The sequence below is a fragment of the Astatotilapia calliptera genome, chromosome 6 (genome assembly GCF_964374335.1).
Source record: "Astatotilapia calliptera chromosome 6, fAstCal68.1, whole genome shotgun sequence".
NCBI classification, from domain to species: domain Eukaryota; kingdom Metazoa; phylum Chordata; class Actinopteri; order Cichliformes; family Cichlidae; genus Astatotilapia; species Astatotilapia calliptera.
Window position 1 is genome coordinate 8,886,956 of NC_137427.1, and position 16,675 is coordinate 8,903,630.

General features: G+C 39.6%; 1 long non-coding RNA gene across 1 annotated transcript; it reads right to left on the reverse strand.

The window, feature by feature from the left end:
- Positions 1 to 390: 390 nt before the first annotated feature.
- LOC113023216 (uncharacterized) lies at positions 391 to 1,524 on the reverse strand. Its single transcript, XR_003272524.2, has 2 exons — positions 1,315 to 1,524; positions 391 to 789 (listed from the first exon to the last, which is right to left on the reverse strand). It is a non-coding gene; the product is annotated as an uncharacterized LOC113023216 (long non-coding RNA).
- Positions 1,525 to 16,675: the final 15,151 nt, after the last annotated feature.

Genomic DNA, 16,675 nt, shown 5'->3' on the forward strand with positions numbered 1-16,675 from the left:
CTGAGCAACAAGTCAATTACAAGCAGTGTTTGACTTGCAGAGGTGAAACAGAGGCTATTGTAGTGAAAAAAGTCATGCCCCCTTTTTTAATTGCCCACAATGCTTTGGAAGGCTGATATAGCAGCTAATTTAAATCTATCTAATGTATTCATTTGAATTCATGGGCGTAGCTAGAATTCATTGAAAGAGTCTGGATGACCTTCAGGATTGGTACAACAGCTCAAAATCAATCCAGTCCACTCCATTGTTGCTTGTTAATGCAAACACATACAGCACTTCTTCTGCAATCTAAACAAATAAAAACAAAGAAATAAACTGTAACACCTGCTTAGTATAGTAGGGTTAAACTTATAGACTAGATTCGAGAGGAGTAAAATAAATTTGAGAGAATTGAGTGTTGAACAGCCGGCAGATTTATTACAATGTTACAGTGGTGCAATAACCCAATGTAAACAGCATAGAAAATTAACAGAAGATCAACAGAGAAGAGCGCTCTTTTGAAAATAACAACAAAATAAAATAAAATAAGTAGTCTCTTTAGACCTGACTCCTGATGAGCAGGATATTGGGAGTTCAATGGTTTCCCAGAGAAACAATCCATATGAAGTAAGCAGTTTTTGCTCTTGCTTATCTGAAATCCTGCGATTTGAAGTAATTCAGACTGTAGCTCTACTCCTGCATCCAGAACAGCTGGCCACACTGCTTTTGGATTCGCCAAGAGTTTTCACAGGGTCTGGCTTGCCATCCATATCCAGAACCACTTCAGATCCAGGATCACAAAAAACCAGTCTGCACATACAGTACAGAGCAATAAACAAAATAGTTCTTAACAGTTTTTCTAAATAAAATGAGATCTCATAAAGTTTTCAAAATCAAGTACACTGTTGTTTTAACATTGTTCTGTCTCTATGAATTCCATTTGTATTGCTTTACAGCATTACAATCAATTGTATTTATATACCCCTTTTTAAGGCATATGTAATCACATCATGAAATGTTTGTAACGTAAGTAGTTTTAAATAACTTATTTACACGAATTAACCTATAACTGAAATGACAAAGTGCAGAAAAGGCACTGGACAACATTTATGGCTAAAAGAAAAGTGCATCCTGCATTAGTTTTGCGCATTTGTGAAGATGCCCAATCAAATAGACAATAAAATAAAATACGACATTCCATTTCACACACAATTCAAGTACTCCGACTGGTTTTAGCTTTTTGTTAGACAATACAGAATTTGCACTGTTGCAGTGTTTACCACATGTAAAATTAGCATAAGTTTTCCTGCTAACTTATCATCTCTAGTAACTCACCGGAATTCCCAAGAAACAAATACACGCTCTGCCTGGTTTTGGTCGAGAGTAAAACACATAAAGGCCTCTGAAAAGTACATAACTTTAAGTTAGAGACTGTTGAAAATACTTTATAACACTTATTTTATACCGAAAGACTCGCTGTGTAGCTTGTTAATTGCTCTCTTTTGCCTAGCTTAATGCAGCAACGTGCTTTTGTTGCATTCACTGAACTACGGAAAATCAAAGTGTGTTCAAGGGGTGTCGGAAATAATAATACAAGGTAAAAAACAAGAAAATACTAGTAACCATGTCTATAGGGGTTACAAAACAAAAAATGGAGAATTAGGATTTGATAAGCATTAGGGTGATATAGTTCCAAGAATGCTGTAAAGTAGACTTAATGACAGTATGACAGTATGATTCAGTAAAAAGGACTAGATGTTAGAGTCCCTGATAATGCATTGCTTTAGATGGAGAGACTCTTGAGGGATGGCTGATATGAGGAAAGGCAGCCCAGAAGCTTTACCAGCAGCACACATCGTTGTGTGCCTCAACTTTCGGTCTTTTACCCAGGCTAATCTGCCATTTTTTTCTTCCTTGGTTAGGTTTAGGGATTAGAGATCTGATCTAGATTATCATTTTAAAGTCGTCAGTAGTGGACCCTGGATTCATCGGGTGTTTCGGCCATTATCACTAGACACCCTCATCCAAGGAGGCCCTGCCAGGGTTGATCAGGCCCTGGAGTGTGTCACTGGTTTATGTAAAATTCTCTTCTTCTTTCTCCTATTTAGTTTTCTACAGTTTATTTTCTATCTATTCACTGCAACTGAGAAATAATACTTACCTCTTTAGCATTTATGGAGCCTCACTTCTTCAAAGGGATAGAAAAGGTGATGGAGAGAAGTAAGACAAAAGGGGACAAGATGGGAGAGAGCAGAGTGGAGAGCCGGAAGTGGGGATATGGCTTCCCACACCTCCCCGCCGGATCAGGCTGTACACTCTGCCTCCCCACTGCCTCCCAGAAAAGGGGAGATGACCAGGGTATTTATTTTTTCCTCACGGTTAGCTGACTGCTTTAGCTGCCCAAGTGATGTCAACCCTTTTTAGCCATACCCAGTGACTAGTCCTCTCAGCAGTGTTAGTTAATTCTCTTATAGCTATTAACTATTAACTATGACTATTAAGCCAAAGGAAGAGATGGCCAATAAGGTACATTGGTTATTTATTTAGCTCTGACAAGGTGATTTTTATTGCTGGTACAAGACTCATATACTTTGAGAACAAAACGATGAAACAAAAAGCCACTGCATAACATCTGGATTTAAAAAAAGACAAGAGCACAAAGAGTCAAAGGTCTGTTTTTGAACTGGAGGACAATTATGGCTTAGCAGGAAAACAGCTGAAGTTGAGATGAAGGTCTGCGCTTCGGTTACTAAGGTCATCAGAAGGCAGAGTCAAAAGTGCAGCCAATCCACAGCCAGACATGTGCTCCACTTTAATAGAAGGCGCCCATCCAAAGGTCAAATCACTGGCAACAAAATTTGTCAGAGCTTCATTTAAAATGATTTTTTATATTATGAAAAAAAAAAAAAGAAACCACACACAACAGCACAAGACGCAGACATTTTCCAATGTCACATAAGATGGAAATTTTTTAACAAGTCTTGAAAGGGTCAGACGCGTCAGACTTGTCTGGACGGAGACACTCGAGGAGGAGTGATCTCTAACAGAGATCTTTTCATTTCTACAGTTTAACCCTCTCAGGCTCAAATTAAACTTTTTGTTGCTAATGCACAACCAAGTCCTGCAGTGGTACTTCTGAGTAAAAAAAACTCATAAAATATGTATGTGGGGTAATCAGGTTGTTAGTTTTTAACTGTTGCAAATCTGCAACGCCTGCCTGGAGAGGGTTAAGTGCTCTTTGGAAGACAAGATAAGATAAGATAGAACTTTATTAATCCCTCGGGTGGGTTCCTCTGGGAAATTCGACTTCCAAAAAGCACAGCAACGACCGAAGTTACAGTTACAGAATTGTTATATATATATATATATATATATATATATATATATATATATATATATATATATATATATATATATATATATATATATATATATATATATATATATATATATATATATATATACACACACACACACATATATAAATACAGAGACAAATATAAATAAAATATACAAAGGGGATAAATAGAATAAATAGGAATAAAAAATAAAAATACAAGTGAATTGCACATTTCAAGTATTGAGTCTATTGCACTGTTGACTATTTACAAAAAGTATTGCACAAGGTATTGTACAGTGAGGTGAAGAGGCACTACAGCTTAGTTGTTCCCCCTCCTTTGTCCTCCTGTTTCCCCTCCCTCTCCCCTCCAGAGAGGAGTTAAACAGTTTGATGGCGTGTGGGACAAAGGAGTTTTTAAGTCTGTTAGTTCTTGTCTTGGGGAGAAGCAACCTGTCACTGAACAGACTCTTCTGATTGTTTATGGCCGTGTGCAGAGGATGCCCAGCATTGTTCATAATGTCCATCAGTTTCTTTAATGTCCTTTTCTCTGCCACTGTCACCAGAGTGTCCAGCTTCATGCCGACCACAGAGCCAGCCTTCCTGATCAGTTTCTCCAGCCTGCATGAGTCCTTCTTTGCTGTGCTGCTCCCCCAGCACACCACAGCATAGAAAAGTACTCCAGCAACCACCGACTGGTAAAACATCCTCAGGAGCTTCCTGCAGATGTTAAAAGACCTCAGCCTCCTGAGGAAGTACAGTCGGCTTTGGGCTTTTTTATACAGGTGCTCTGTGCTCTGTGTGGCAGGCTTTTTGTAGATGGTCGATTAAATTGTTGTCTATGGGGGCACGGTTTAAAACCTTCAGAGTACATTTCATAACCCACAGATAAGAGTAAAGTGGTCTTTTCTACTGGTTTACACTTTTAACCATTCACGCTTCCCTTGCATGCAGACAGCACTAATGTCCTTGGAATTTATCCATTTCCCATTTGTAGCAAAAAAGCAGCAAAAATAACCAAGAAGGGCACCAGTAGATCCTCTGATGTAAGCAGTAAAAGTGTTTACATAAATGTTACTGAAACAACTGTTTGAAAAAGCAAGATGTATTTATTACCACACCCATCTGCAGCCAATGGACAGGTTTTTTAATCTTCGAATTGCACTATACTGCACTTAAAATAGAGAAAAGATGAGTCACTTCAGCGAAGGAGTGGAGGCAGCGTTTTAGTCTTGTTCAAAGAAAAGCAAGCACAAAGTGTAGAACATAATGTGGAGAAATGGCTGTGATGTTTGTTTATGACAGATGATGTTTTCTGTTTAATAACCAGAGAGGCATGAGTGAATCATAAAGATGAAGCCTCTCTCACCCTTGTAACTGAAGTATAGGAAGGAGGGTGATACTGAAAAGCACACTCATCTGTGATGACTTCAGCTTTTGGACTAAATACTAAACAACCTCCAAACTCACATGTATTCTTAATGATTTATTACCCAGGTGTTGCCTTATCTCCATATCCATGACACTGGTTCAGCCTGCCGTAAATAACCTTGTGTCCTCTCATTAGTAGGACAGCCATGTCTCCCTTTGGCCTCGTTGGCACATACCCACACACAAACACACACAATCCCCTGTGAGACCTGGCCAGCCATCACCATCATAAATCCATGGGACGCACAGTCTGGCAGCGAGGGCTGGGCAGCTAATTATCCAGACACGAAGAGCTGGGCATGGAGGTGACCCAGACGGACAGATGGGGAAACCCAGATATGCATATGCAAGCTGGTGGCAAAACGTCGCGGGTCCTCCGCATGAGAGGTGGACACCCTAATCTCACTTCATGACCGAGAATTAAGTAATCAATTGGCTTTACCCACTTGTTGCTAATTAGGGTCACTTAGGGTAAGCATTTGGCTTACACTGGATGGAAAAGAGCCTGGACAGGTTTCTCCTCATTGCAGGATCTCACTGCCGAAAGGCCACTGTGATATGTGAGGTTTTTTTAAAGTGCAAAATATAAAATGCTATACAACCACTGCATGTTTTAGTTTCTAGACTCTAAATGCCACAGCCAAAATCTTTTACTCATTCAATAATAGTAATAATTATTATTATAATAAAGAACTGAAATCTTGACAGCTTGAAAAAAAAAAAGCAAATTAACTTCTTTAGGTTTGTGGAGACATTTCACCTCTCATCCAAATCAAATCAAATCAAATCACTTTTATTGTCACATCACATGTGCAGGTACATTGGTACAGCACATGTGAGTGAAATTCTTGTGTGCGAGCTTCACAAGCAACAGAGGTGTGCAAAAATACAATAATGTAAACAAGCAAAATACAAGAATGGCTACATCTGAAACTAATAAATATATGTACAATATATAATAGTATATGCATTTCTGGATGTGTATACTAAATATTTTTCTACGTGTGTGTGTGTGTGTGTGTACACATATTTTACAAATTAAATAGAGTAAACAATAAATAAAATATATAAAAATATACTGAGTTGAGACATGTGCAAAACAGTGGCATTACTGTACAGTATGGAGTGCATAATGTTGAAGCTCCAGTAGTGGAGGTGAGGTGTCTATGACGTGTTCAGCAGTCTGATGGCCTGGTGGAAAAAGCTGTCTCTCAGTCTGCTGGTACGGGACCGGATGCTGCAGAACCTCCTTCCTGATGGAAGTAGTCTGAACAGTTTATGGCTGGGGTGACTGGAGTCCTTGATGATCCTCCCCGCTTTCCTCAGGCACCGCTTCCTGTAGATGTCTTGGAGGGAGGGAAGCTCACCTCCAATAATAAAGGCTCACTTTATCAATAGTGCATCAGATATCTCAGACTCTCCACCATTTGTTTTCTATTGAAGAAGCTTCTTGGATCAGAGGTGAAATGTCTCCACAAACCTAAAGAAGCCTGTTGGCTTAAGAGCTCTTAAAAGCTCTTAAGATTCCCATGACCTGTGAAAATACTTTAAAAGCCAAAGAGCACAAATTGAAAAATGATTAGCTATGAGAGGTGCAATGAATGAGGCTGGAAAGGTGGGGTGTTATAGACACTGTAATATACTGGTGGAAATATTTAAAGTATACATGACTCATACATTTATACATTAACCCAGTGGTTAAGTATCTGTGGTTGGTATTTCTGGAAGAAACCTACAAACACCTAGAATGATATTTACACCTGTCGAAATGCAAGATAAGAGGTAACTCTGGATAATCACAATGTTACAGTGCAGTACAATTACAGTACCCACTCATATTTAATAAGCCCGATTCATACTTAAAGGAAAGGAAGAAACTATCTTGTCAAGTGAAAGACAAAATGAAAATCAGTTCAACTTGTAACAGTCTTTGGATATTTTAGAACAATAATCCATAAATGTAGACTTACAAATGAGTCAGACCACTTCCATTCAGAGCTGGCACTTCATGGCTGTCTCCCACCTGGTGTAGTCACGCTCCAGTGGATCGACTCAGTGGGGGAGAGATCAAAGCTCGCCAGACTCAGCCCAGCTGCTGATAGAGTCATACTACTGCTGCACTGGGTATGTTAATGGGGGAGGCACTGACAGACAGGCGATGGCGTCCTGCTGTGCAGCAAGGTGCCAGAAAGTCAAGGTGCATAGATGCAGTATGTGTGTGACTGTTTATATCTGTATGTAGTGGACTTGATGAGCAGACTGTGAGTGGGCTGTGTGAAGTGCCAGGAAAGGTTGGGGTGCTTTAGTATCAGAGTGTCGCACTAAAATATTTGTCATATGAAATGACTTGGTAATTTCTTAATGGGGAGGAATGCATAAGACAGATAGTTGTTTCTATTTCTGACTCTATTTACAAGAATCTGTCAAGAGTCTGCTGTTGGGAACTCAGCTTGAGCTTGACACCAGTCAGTTTAAATAGTGTAACATCAGAGATCTATTGAAAATTATAATTTCTTCTTGGACTATCAGTTTATAGCCCAGAGTAGTGTTTTTATTTTTTCAAGTGAAGTTGTGTGCCATTTATTTACGACTGTGAAATATCCAAGGGAGTGAAGTTCAGGGTGGTAGATGGAGTTGCAACATGACTTGGATGCAGGATACCAGGCTTTGTGCCAAAGATTTTCAATAAACATTTGCTCTTGTTTTAGCTATTTTTCCTCACCCTGGTTTATGTGCCAAACCAATGTCACAGGACCATAACAGTTGATAAATACGAGTCAATAAATATTGGAACTGAATGTCAAAATGAAATAGTGATTAAACACAGCTATTGTTTTACAGAGTTATGCATGTTCAATGTCATTTGGATGCTTGTTTTTACAAACAAAATTCAATTGGCCTAAAGTTTACCATTGAGTGCATTCATGTGCAAAGGTTATTCTTTTTTTTTTGTTTTTGTTTGTTTGTTTGTTTTTAACCACCTGTGACAATAAAAAAAAAGTTAACAAAACCTAATGTGTTATCACAGTAAAGTTGGGGTCAGTGTTTCAGCAAACTTTTTGATTTTTGTATTTACAAATCAAGTGAACAATGCTGGAGTGGTATGTTTTAAAGTGTAATATTTTGTAATATTCTTGCTGTCTTGGCTGGTAATTTGGCTGCACTGATGGCTCACATAGTTATCGATCCAGGGTGAGTAGCAGTGAGTGAGTATGCAACTGGATGAATATATCTGCAGTCCTTTATGCAATTTTGGTTTTTTTTTTTAATTTAGTGGTCTGCGTATCATCATGTATGGTTATGATCGTAGTGCTGTGGAGGACTTGCAAAGTTGAGCACTTTAAAACAACACGCTGTTGTGGAAGTCTCCATTCCTCTGTTTGAAAAGTCAAAAAGTGTTGAAACTTCAACATTCTGTTTCACTGGTCTGTTTGTTACATTGTTTCTCAATATATCCCTTCTCAGAAGTCTCTGATTTTTATTTCATAAAAACATGTGAAACTCAAATCAAACCAGGGTCAGAACTCTGACGTCATGAAGCTTTAACATTTGTCACATCTCTCTAACACCCAACCCGTTCCATCGGCTTTTGTCAGCGCTGGTTTCCAGTGCAATCAGGTTTGTGTTCTGCATGTCACCTAGCAGCTGGCTGCATTCTGACAACCCAATCAAGAGCACCAGCGGGAAACCAGTAGGACCTAGTCACACTCAAAATGAGATTACAGTCCAGTTAGCAATACACCTGCAATCATGGTCAGAGTAACAAAGAGCAAATAGCATGATTTCTGTACTAGTGAAATCACTCACGTGTTTTTGGGCTCTGGTATAGTGTTAGCTTGCACGTATTAAAACGAAAAGTTACAAATTTAGCTACAAATGCTTCAAGTACATGTGCATGAAATTCCTTATGTAGGCAATGCAAACTACCCACTACTCACAACAGTCAAGAGTAGCTGTATATCAAATAAATAATAATATACACAATATTGTATGAAACAGTTAAGATTTCAGCAACAAAAAAAAGCTAAAGTTGGGGGGAAAGCAGTGCAGAGTAACTAAGCAGACAAGCATCTATTCCTCACATAAACTGGATGTAGGTGGAAGAAAATACAAGGTTGACTCCAGCCACCCCAGCAGTCATCTGACAAATTCATTCTAGTAACACTGTGTTGTACACGATGGATGGATCTGCCAACTGCCAACCTCTCACCTCCCGGACCAATCAGAAAGGAGAATGAGGTTCATTATTCAGGACAATTAGCCAATGGGCTGAGTGTCCTCTGTTGTTACTCATGGCTCATTTGGTCACAGTCAGATGACAGTGCCATGTCTACTCAGGCTGCATGCCACTCAGGGGAGCTGACACAGAAAGAGTAGACAAGCAGCCAGTTCAAGATCTGCTCAGTCAGGAATACAGCCCTGCTTTCTGGTGTAAGGTGTGCTATATGCTCATGACTGTATTCATCCTCTTTATAGCAGATTCTGCAAAATGCACAAATACTGTAAAAAGTGACAAGAAATAGAGAGATGGGGAGTCATAGCTAAAGACAAGGTAACAACATAATATAGCAAGCATTTGATGAGGTAAATATTTTACAGCTTTTATCATAAAATGTATGTGGGATTAAGCCAACACATTAATTAATCCAGAAGTCTCCTCTCCCACAGTATTATGACAACAGTCTGTAATGTTGTAATCAGTAAAGTTGGCTGTTGTATTTTTGCATGTGGGATCCTAGTTATCTACAAAGGAGACAGCATTTATAATTTTTGAGTTATCAGTGTTGTGGCGTGGGCTCGTATGTATGATGTGTGGTACTCCCATATGGGATTCTGCCTGTGCATCAAATTAATGATTAATCATCAACCACAAATGCTGCTGAAATAGCTGATAACTTCTGAAATCTGTTTCTAGTCTTTATAGCAAATAAGAGTGTTATTCTTCACTAAAGAGGGGTGGTTGTGGACTAGAGGATGGGGGTATTTAGTGATGACTGCCCCATGATGACCGTTTTTTGACTGGCTTGACTTTGGACTTTACGTTTTAAAGCCAAACCTCTAGATACCTCTAGATCTTCTCATATCATTGCCAAAGTTTTGTCACATTTATCAGTGTATCACAAGTACAGCTTTGCTTAACCACTTTCAGCAAGTTTTTGATGTATGTATGAAGGGTCCCTGCTCCCTCCTGAATAGTAGCTCTGACACCTGCCAATCCTGCCCACTCCTTTAACCCATCATTATATGGCTATAAGAGTCTCAGGGCACTGGGTTTTGGTTGGGACCCTCCATGCAATTTGAAGAGTGTTTGGTAGTATCCATCTCCTCCCTGTGATCGCTTGGATAATCATCCAACCACTGAGCTGACTTCTCTGCCCCCATCCCATGGAAATGTTGGCTGACTTTCTTGCATCCTTGTAGTTCTTTCTGGACTATAGGATACACAGGTTGTATGTTTTTATGCCCAGTCTTGCTTTTCCAGTCTCAGTCACCTTCCCTTATATGGCAAATTATATTCTTGTATCCTCTCCCTCTACCCTGGTAAGGTAGATGAGTTAGTCAATGTTGTTTACACCTCTTGCAAAGCTAAATGTTATCCAAACACAGGAGGCGGCTGATGGTCATTTCATTGCTAAATCTGAACCCATATCTATGCTCTGTGCATATGCAATGGCCTGGGAGCCAGCCACATTAAATTATTGATGGAAGTTATCAGGGACCATTTAACCTCTAGTACTAGTTGCTTAGTCGTAGAGTCTTGGTTGATTATGCTGATTGTGCTTACTAGCAGTTACGATGCTTGATGTGTGCTTCATTGATGTAAAGAGGCAGTTTATGGGCTTGTAGGTCAAAGGTGGTGTACTCATATGTCTGTGTGAGTGCCTGCTGTTAGCAGTTCACTAATTATGCTACCAGGTAATTATGGAGTGTTGTTAGTTGCTTCAGACAGTAAGAGTGATTTATGTCTGTTTTTGGTGTCCATTCAAAATGCAACTTTCTCATTTTGAACTTATTTGACCGTTTCTTGTTTGAAGAGTTTGCTGTGATCTGCTCTTAGATCCCTATATGGTTGCTTGTTGAAACTCCCTGAATGGGGTCTTGAATGGGAGAACAGATCTTTGTCTTCTTGGTTTCTGGTGTTTCTCCTCACATTAGTAGTCATAATCGTGAGTCTTGATTTGCAAGTTCAAGGTGCTAGCACGCTAATGGGACTCCCTTGTGCGCCTGTTTTAGCCAACTAACATACACAGTTTCTTGATGGTGATTAAGCACCCTGACATGACTGCTTTTCTGATTTGACAATGTATAAATAAAACTGAGTTAGGGTTAGGGTTACGGCATGCAAACCCCTCTTCCACAGATGACACTTCGATACTGTTTTGATTAGTGCTGCAGTGTGGCATACCAACGCATTTTATTTCAGATGCTAACAAACTTGATCAGTGGACAGATTGAGTTGACTAGTCCTGCTAAAAGCAGGCAGCAATAGTTCCTGATTAATTACTTTGACTGACCATGCACATTACAACTCAGCAATACTTCATCAGTACATCTATTATTCAAGGATAGAAAGCTGACTTAGTTTTATAGATTTGTGTGTGGCAGCCGAACGAATTGATTCCTAAGAACAGTGCATAAAATTCAAGTCTTTGCAAAGTTTTGGAAAGCTACTCAGGTCTTTAGGTACAAGGTTTACTGGATTTTGAATTGATTTAATTCTTAAAATATTGAGACTGAATCATGTTCTAGAAATATACCAAACTTTTTGACTTCTACTTGCCAATGTAAATCATTTACACTGTATGGCTGTCTAATCTCATGAGCTGGTGGGATCTTATGGTACCTGTGGGTGTTTGAGCAAACCTGAAGTCATTATTAAATCTACTATTTTTGGTTTTTACTCAAGGAGTTTCATACTTGAAACAGACGGACGTCGTTCTTTTATAATTTTCAGCTCTGTAATGAGGTTTAGGTTAAGTATACAGAGTTGTATAGACTACCTAATGCATGACTGGTCTTTAACACCTCTGTTTGTGTATAGGAGAATTACATAATAGCTTTAGTGGGAGTGTCCAGAAAACACGGTTTAATCTGTAGGATTGATAAGCAGGTGAATATATAAAATGACTCCGGTTTCCATTAGGCATGTTCCACCAAATTGTTTATCGACCCATATCTCAGCACTGACACTCTCTGATTAATGATGTTATTAGGGAGGGAGGAGCAATGGGGGCTAGGACATGACAAGCCATTTTGAGACTGCTCAAAAACACTGAGCATGAAAGCGTGTGCTTGTGCATTTGTGCATTAAGTTTAAAACATGCCCATTCTGCCATGTGTGTCAGCATAAAAATGTACATTTTAATGTGGCCCTCATCATTCTTTCGTGTTTATTCATGCTGTTTGTAGGTCTCCATCACTGACTTTAATGAGCTTTGTGGATATTAAAGTAAACATGCATGGATGTACAGTATGTATTAACAAACTCATCAAAAACAGCGTAATGTATTCTGGCAGTGAAGTGTTTTCGTGCTGTTGTACCAGTGTGGGGTAATTTCTCGGATAAAAACGCACATTCTAGCAGATTATTGCATCAAATACTTATTTGTGAATATCGTCTCCACTCTGAATTGCACTTTTGGCCAAATGGAAGTGCTTTCATTAAGAACGACAATGGCCCTTTCAGCCTGGTTAAGTGTTCAGCCTACATTTTGAACAGCTTGCTAATAATAGCAACCAAATGCCGAGGTTTTTGCAAATGACAAGCTATATTCCAAATTTCCGCGTTTATGCTCTGTTTTACAATGAGTCTATGACATTGCAGAAGAGGCATTTTCCCCCACTTCTGTAATGACAAGGGAGATGATTTCTCCGAATCATATGTTAGGAGTGATTAGTAGTCCAAAATCGTCACTACCGCACCTCGTGTTTTTGCACACACACTTGTATCACAGAGGAACGTTTTTTATTTATTTATTTCCATCTAAGGCTGAAGGCAATTCCCATCACTCTACCCGCTTCTTGAAGTACTCTGTCAGCCATCAGTCCCCCTGGATGGAGCCTTGTCCACCGGCTGTGAGCCCAGTCAGACAGCGGTACTGTAAGTCTAGGTGACCTTTGAGCTGTGGCAGGCAGCAAGTCATCTGACACCTGTCTCATTCACATCTGCTTCAGGACCCATGGGCTGCTGATTTTTAGTATGTGTGTGCTTGGACTCATGTGAGTGAGACAGAGTGAGAGAGAAAGAGTGAGAGAAGCGGCCGTGCCTCACTACACCTCCGACGGATCAGTCGGGAGGAGGAGAAAAATGAACTAATCAGCCTCTCCAGTGGTGGAATCTCACCCAATTTATTTCCAAGCTAACAGGCGTTGGTTAATGAGCTGAAGCAAAGCATCCTCTCTTTTCCTTCTCTCTCCTTTCCTCCTGTCCTCTGCTGTTCCACTGGTAATTCTGCAGACCAAACCAATTACTCCTGAGAGCATCTATTCATTCGCACACACGTTCACATTTGTGTTACCAGTCATACATGTTCACAATGCAGTTTGAAGAGAGAAAAATAAAGCACACTGGTATATAGGCAGTCATTTTGAAGCCCTTTGTGCTCTTTGAGCTCTTTGTGCGTCAATTACAAAAAGTCTCAGCGAGGGTAAAGTTCCTATTATTTTAAAAAGCTGTGAAATTGAGAGAACGCCTCTATCTAAAGATCTTACTATTGAAATAACACCTTGCTGACTTTCTGTTAAGGTGCAGTTCAGACAGCTCCATGACTGAGCTATTGTGGAAAACAAATCCTTGCAAACCTACTGCGCCTTTTTGGTTTTTATGCTCACGTGGCAAAATAATGATTTTGAAAACCTTTTCTTACTGTACCTTTGTTTCAGCAACATCTCATGAATAGGCACATCTTACTAGCTCTATCCCTCTTCTCAACTTCTCCGACTAACTAGAGGAACAGTCAAAAAAACATCTATCTCCACACCTTTATATACCAAGGCACAGTGTGTATTCTCTCATCCATCAATACCTTCCAAAACTATCACAAATTACTGTCTGAGAATCAATTTTTTGGTGTACAAACAATGGTTAGAATTAGGCACAAAAACCACCTGGCTGGGTTTAGGGAAGAATCATGGCTTGGATTCCAATAAGCACTTAGCTGATGTGGGAAAAAAACATTGTGGTTTGGGTTGTGGATGCAATACTAAACGTATTTATGGTCATGCATAAAACAACATTGACTGTAAGTTTGAAATAGGAACTGCACATCTGTCTCCTCTGTTAATGTATAATTCATTTTTCTTACAACCTTGTGCATTCAAGCATTAAAACATTCAAATGCTTGTCTCGGAATCTGATGGCGGGAACATCATGCTCGACGTCTCGACTAAACGTCCAGTCCTCTTCCGCTTATTTAATTGAGGGTTGCAGGGGGTGAGGTAGGGGGCTATGTGGGGTCAGCTGGAGACTAGTTGAACTGCCACAGGGTGAGAAGCTGACCTGTAACTGTTTCCATGGTGTTGTATATCTTCCAAAACCATGTTTGACATGTAGGAAGAAAGATAGATATAACAATACTGCACATTACTGTGAGACTAGTTTTTCTTCTCTTTCTTCACTTCTGTTTCTTTGGCTTTGGAATTTTGGCTCAGCACACACCACCTAGCATATATTCTGCAATCAATAACTATAATAGTTATGGGCTTGTCTGCTGATATTGTGCCAGTATCACCAAACATATCTGTGAAAAAGCATGCTCTGAAAGTTGTACAGTATAACTGAACAGTGAACAGCTAAGCTGACCTTTTGAGAAAATGCCAAGAAAACCTTCAAGCAAAATCCCACATTCCTGGAACAGCGGTTCTGACATTATGGATGGGGATTTGTAAAATATGTGGCAGTGAAATCTGACTTCCAGTGCAGGAAGCTAGCTGACCAAAAGCCATGGAGTAATTAACCCATTACAAACATCCTCACGCTCCAAACCTCATTTATATGGAACTGAGAAGGGCTACAAAGGTTTATAGGAAGCTATGATCCACTGTTTTCTAATATAACACAGTGATTGTGAAAGTAGTGGGTAAAAAAAAAAGTCCATGCTAAGTTACATATATGTCAGCAGTTGGTGCGGATAATAGAAAATTAGCTTTTGCATTAGCAGCAGTCTGAATATTAATATACTTAAAATGAAGGTTTGACTCAATGACAGATTCATTGTGCTCCACTAAGTATTCATTTACATAAGAAAATTATTTAGAGTATTCAATAATAGATAGTGATGGATTTTTGTATCCTAAGCTCTAAACTGATAAATGTGCTAGTTTGATTAAAAGTGACAACATAACTGTAGTTAAGCTGTCAAATGTTACATCCGTGACAGCGTTCATAGGAGGATAATGTAACGATCAAAAGCATATACAGCAAAATTTGAGCCGAGAGAAACTGATGTGTCAACTCTGATCACTTGATAGAAGAGGAGAGCTTAAATTAAGTTACACGAATAGTTTGTGCTATTTTTAAATGTGGAGGATGAGTTTCATGTATCCTCAAACTGCAGAGTAGTCAGGTGGGAAGCAGTAGGACGCGGGAGTGACAGTTTTCCCCTTGTCTGACCTGTGACACATGATGTTTATGATCTTGACCTTGGGGATTTCAAAACCCATGCCTTTTAACCACACGATTAAGTGATTTAACACGCATTTTGCATTTAATCTGAGCTCATTAGTGTGAACCCGAGTTTGCTTGTCACGTTTGATCAGCTCGTTTCTGAATATTCATCCAGAGACGTGGGAGGAAAGGCCAAGAGTTTAAGCCCCGCAGGCACCGACACCAATCACTCATGAGGACAAGGCACCTGCTAGTCATGTTCCCATGACAAGTGTCTTTTCCCTCAGTGCTGTGGAAACCAGGCGTCCCTCTGTGTGCAGAGAAAGAGAGAGTCAGAGGGAGCACAGACTCAAGCTGAATAGCTCAATATTCTATCTGAGCCTTGTCTCATAAAGAAATCAATAAAGTCAGAACATATTGGAGCACAAACGCTTTTCAACACAGTACAAGAAAAATTCCAAGTGATGGCTCCCATTCAATAGCACACTCTAATAGACTGTTACACAAAATCTAGGACATAATCTAAATTAAAATGTGCCTGTGGATCTTTGCTTCATTGTGAGATTGTTTATTTTTTTTTATCTTTCACTTAGCAGTTTTTTGTGAGCTCTCTTTTTCCAAACTTAAAGAGACGCTTCTTTTCTTAGAGGGGAAATGGCAACAATTAAAAGAAAAGTGGCTTTAACAAATTCCGAGCATATCTCTGAGTGCTGCTTGGGTAGTAATTAAGTCCTCCAGAGTGCTGCAGCCATTAGACTCTGAGCAACCAAATGAGGACACACCCAGCCCAGTGTGACCAGATTAAAAGAAGAGAAATCAGCCCCTCGCTGCTCCCAAATGTCCGCCATTGCTTCGGGCAGTCCATCAGTCTACAATGTACGACTTGAATCACGCTCCGTCGGTATTAAAGTGACATAAAGTTCCCAGCTGGCTGCTTAACAACAGTCATATAACTGTATTTACACCAAGCTGCTCCCCCAAAATATTGTCTCAAAGCTTTTCAGGACAAATGTGTACTGGTCTTTTGGGTATATTTTGTGGGATGATAAATGGCTTGTAAAAGCATGACAACACTAACTTTCTTTTAGGCACCATCACTTTCTTGGCAACATCTAGCAGAGGAACAGATGCTGCAAGTTCAGATAATGTTACCTCTAATACCCATGAGAAACATCATCACACAAAATTGAAAAACAAACAGTGCTCTAATGAAAGCGATATTCCACGTTTAGCTTCTGTGGTCTGTTCAAAATCATTTTCCAAACAAAATACAAAGGTGTAATGGCTGGAAATAGATAAAATTGTGTTTTTTCTTCTCTGTT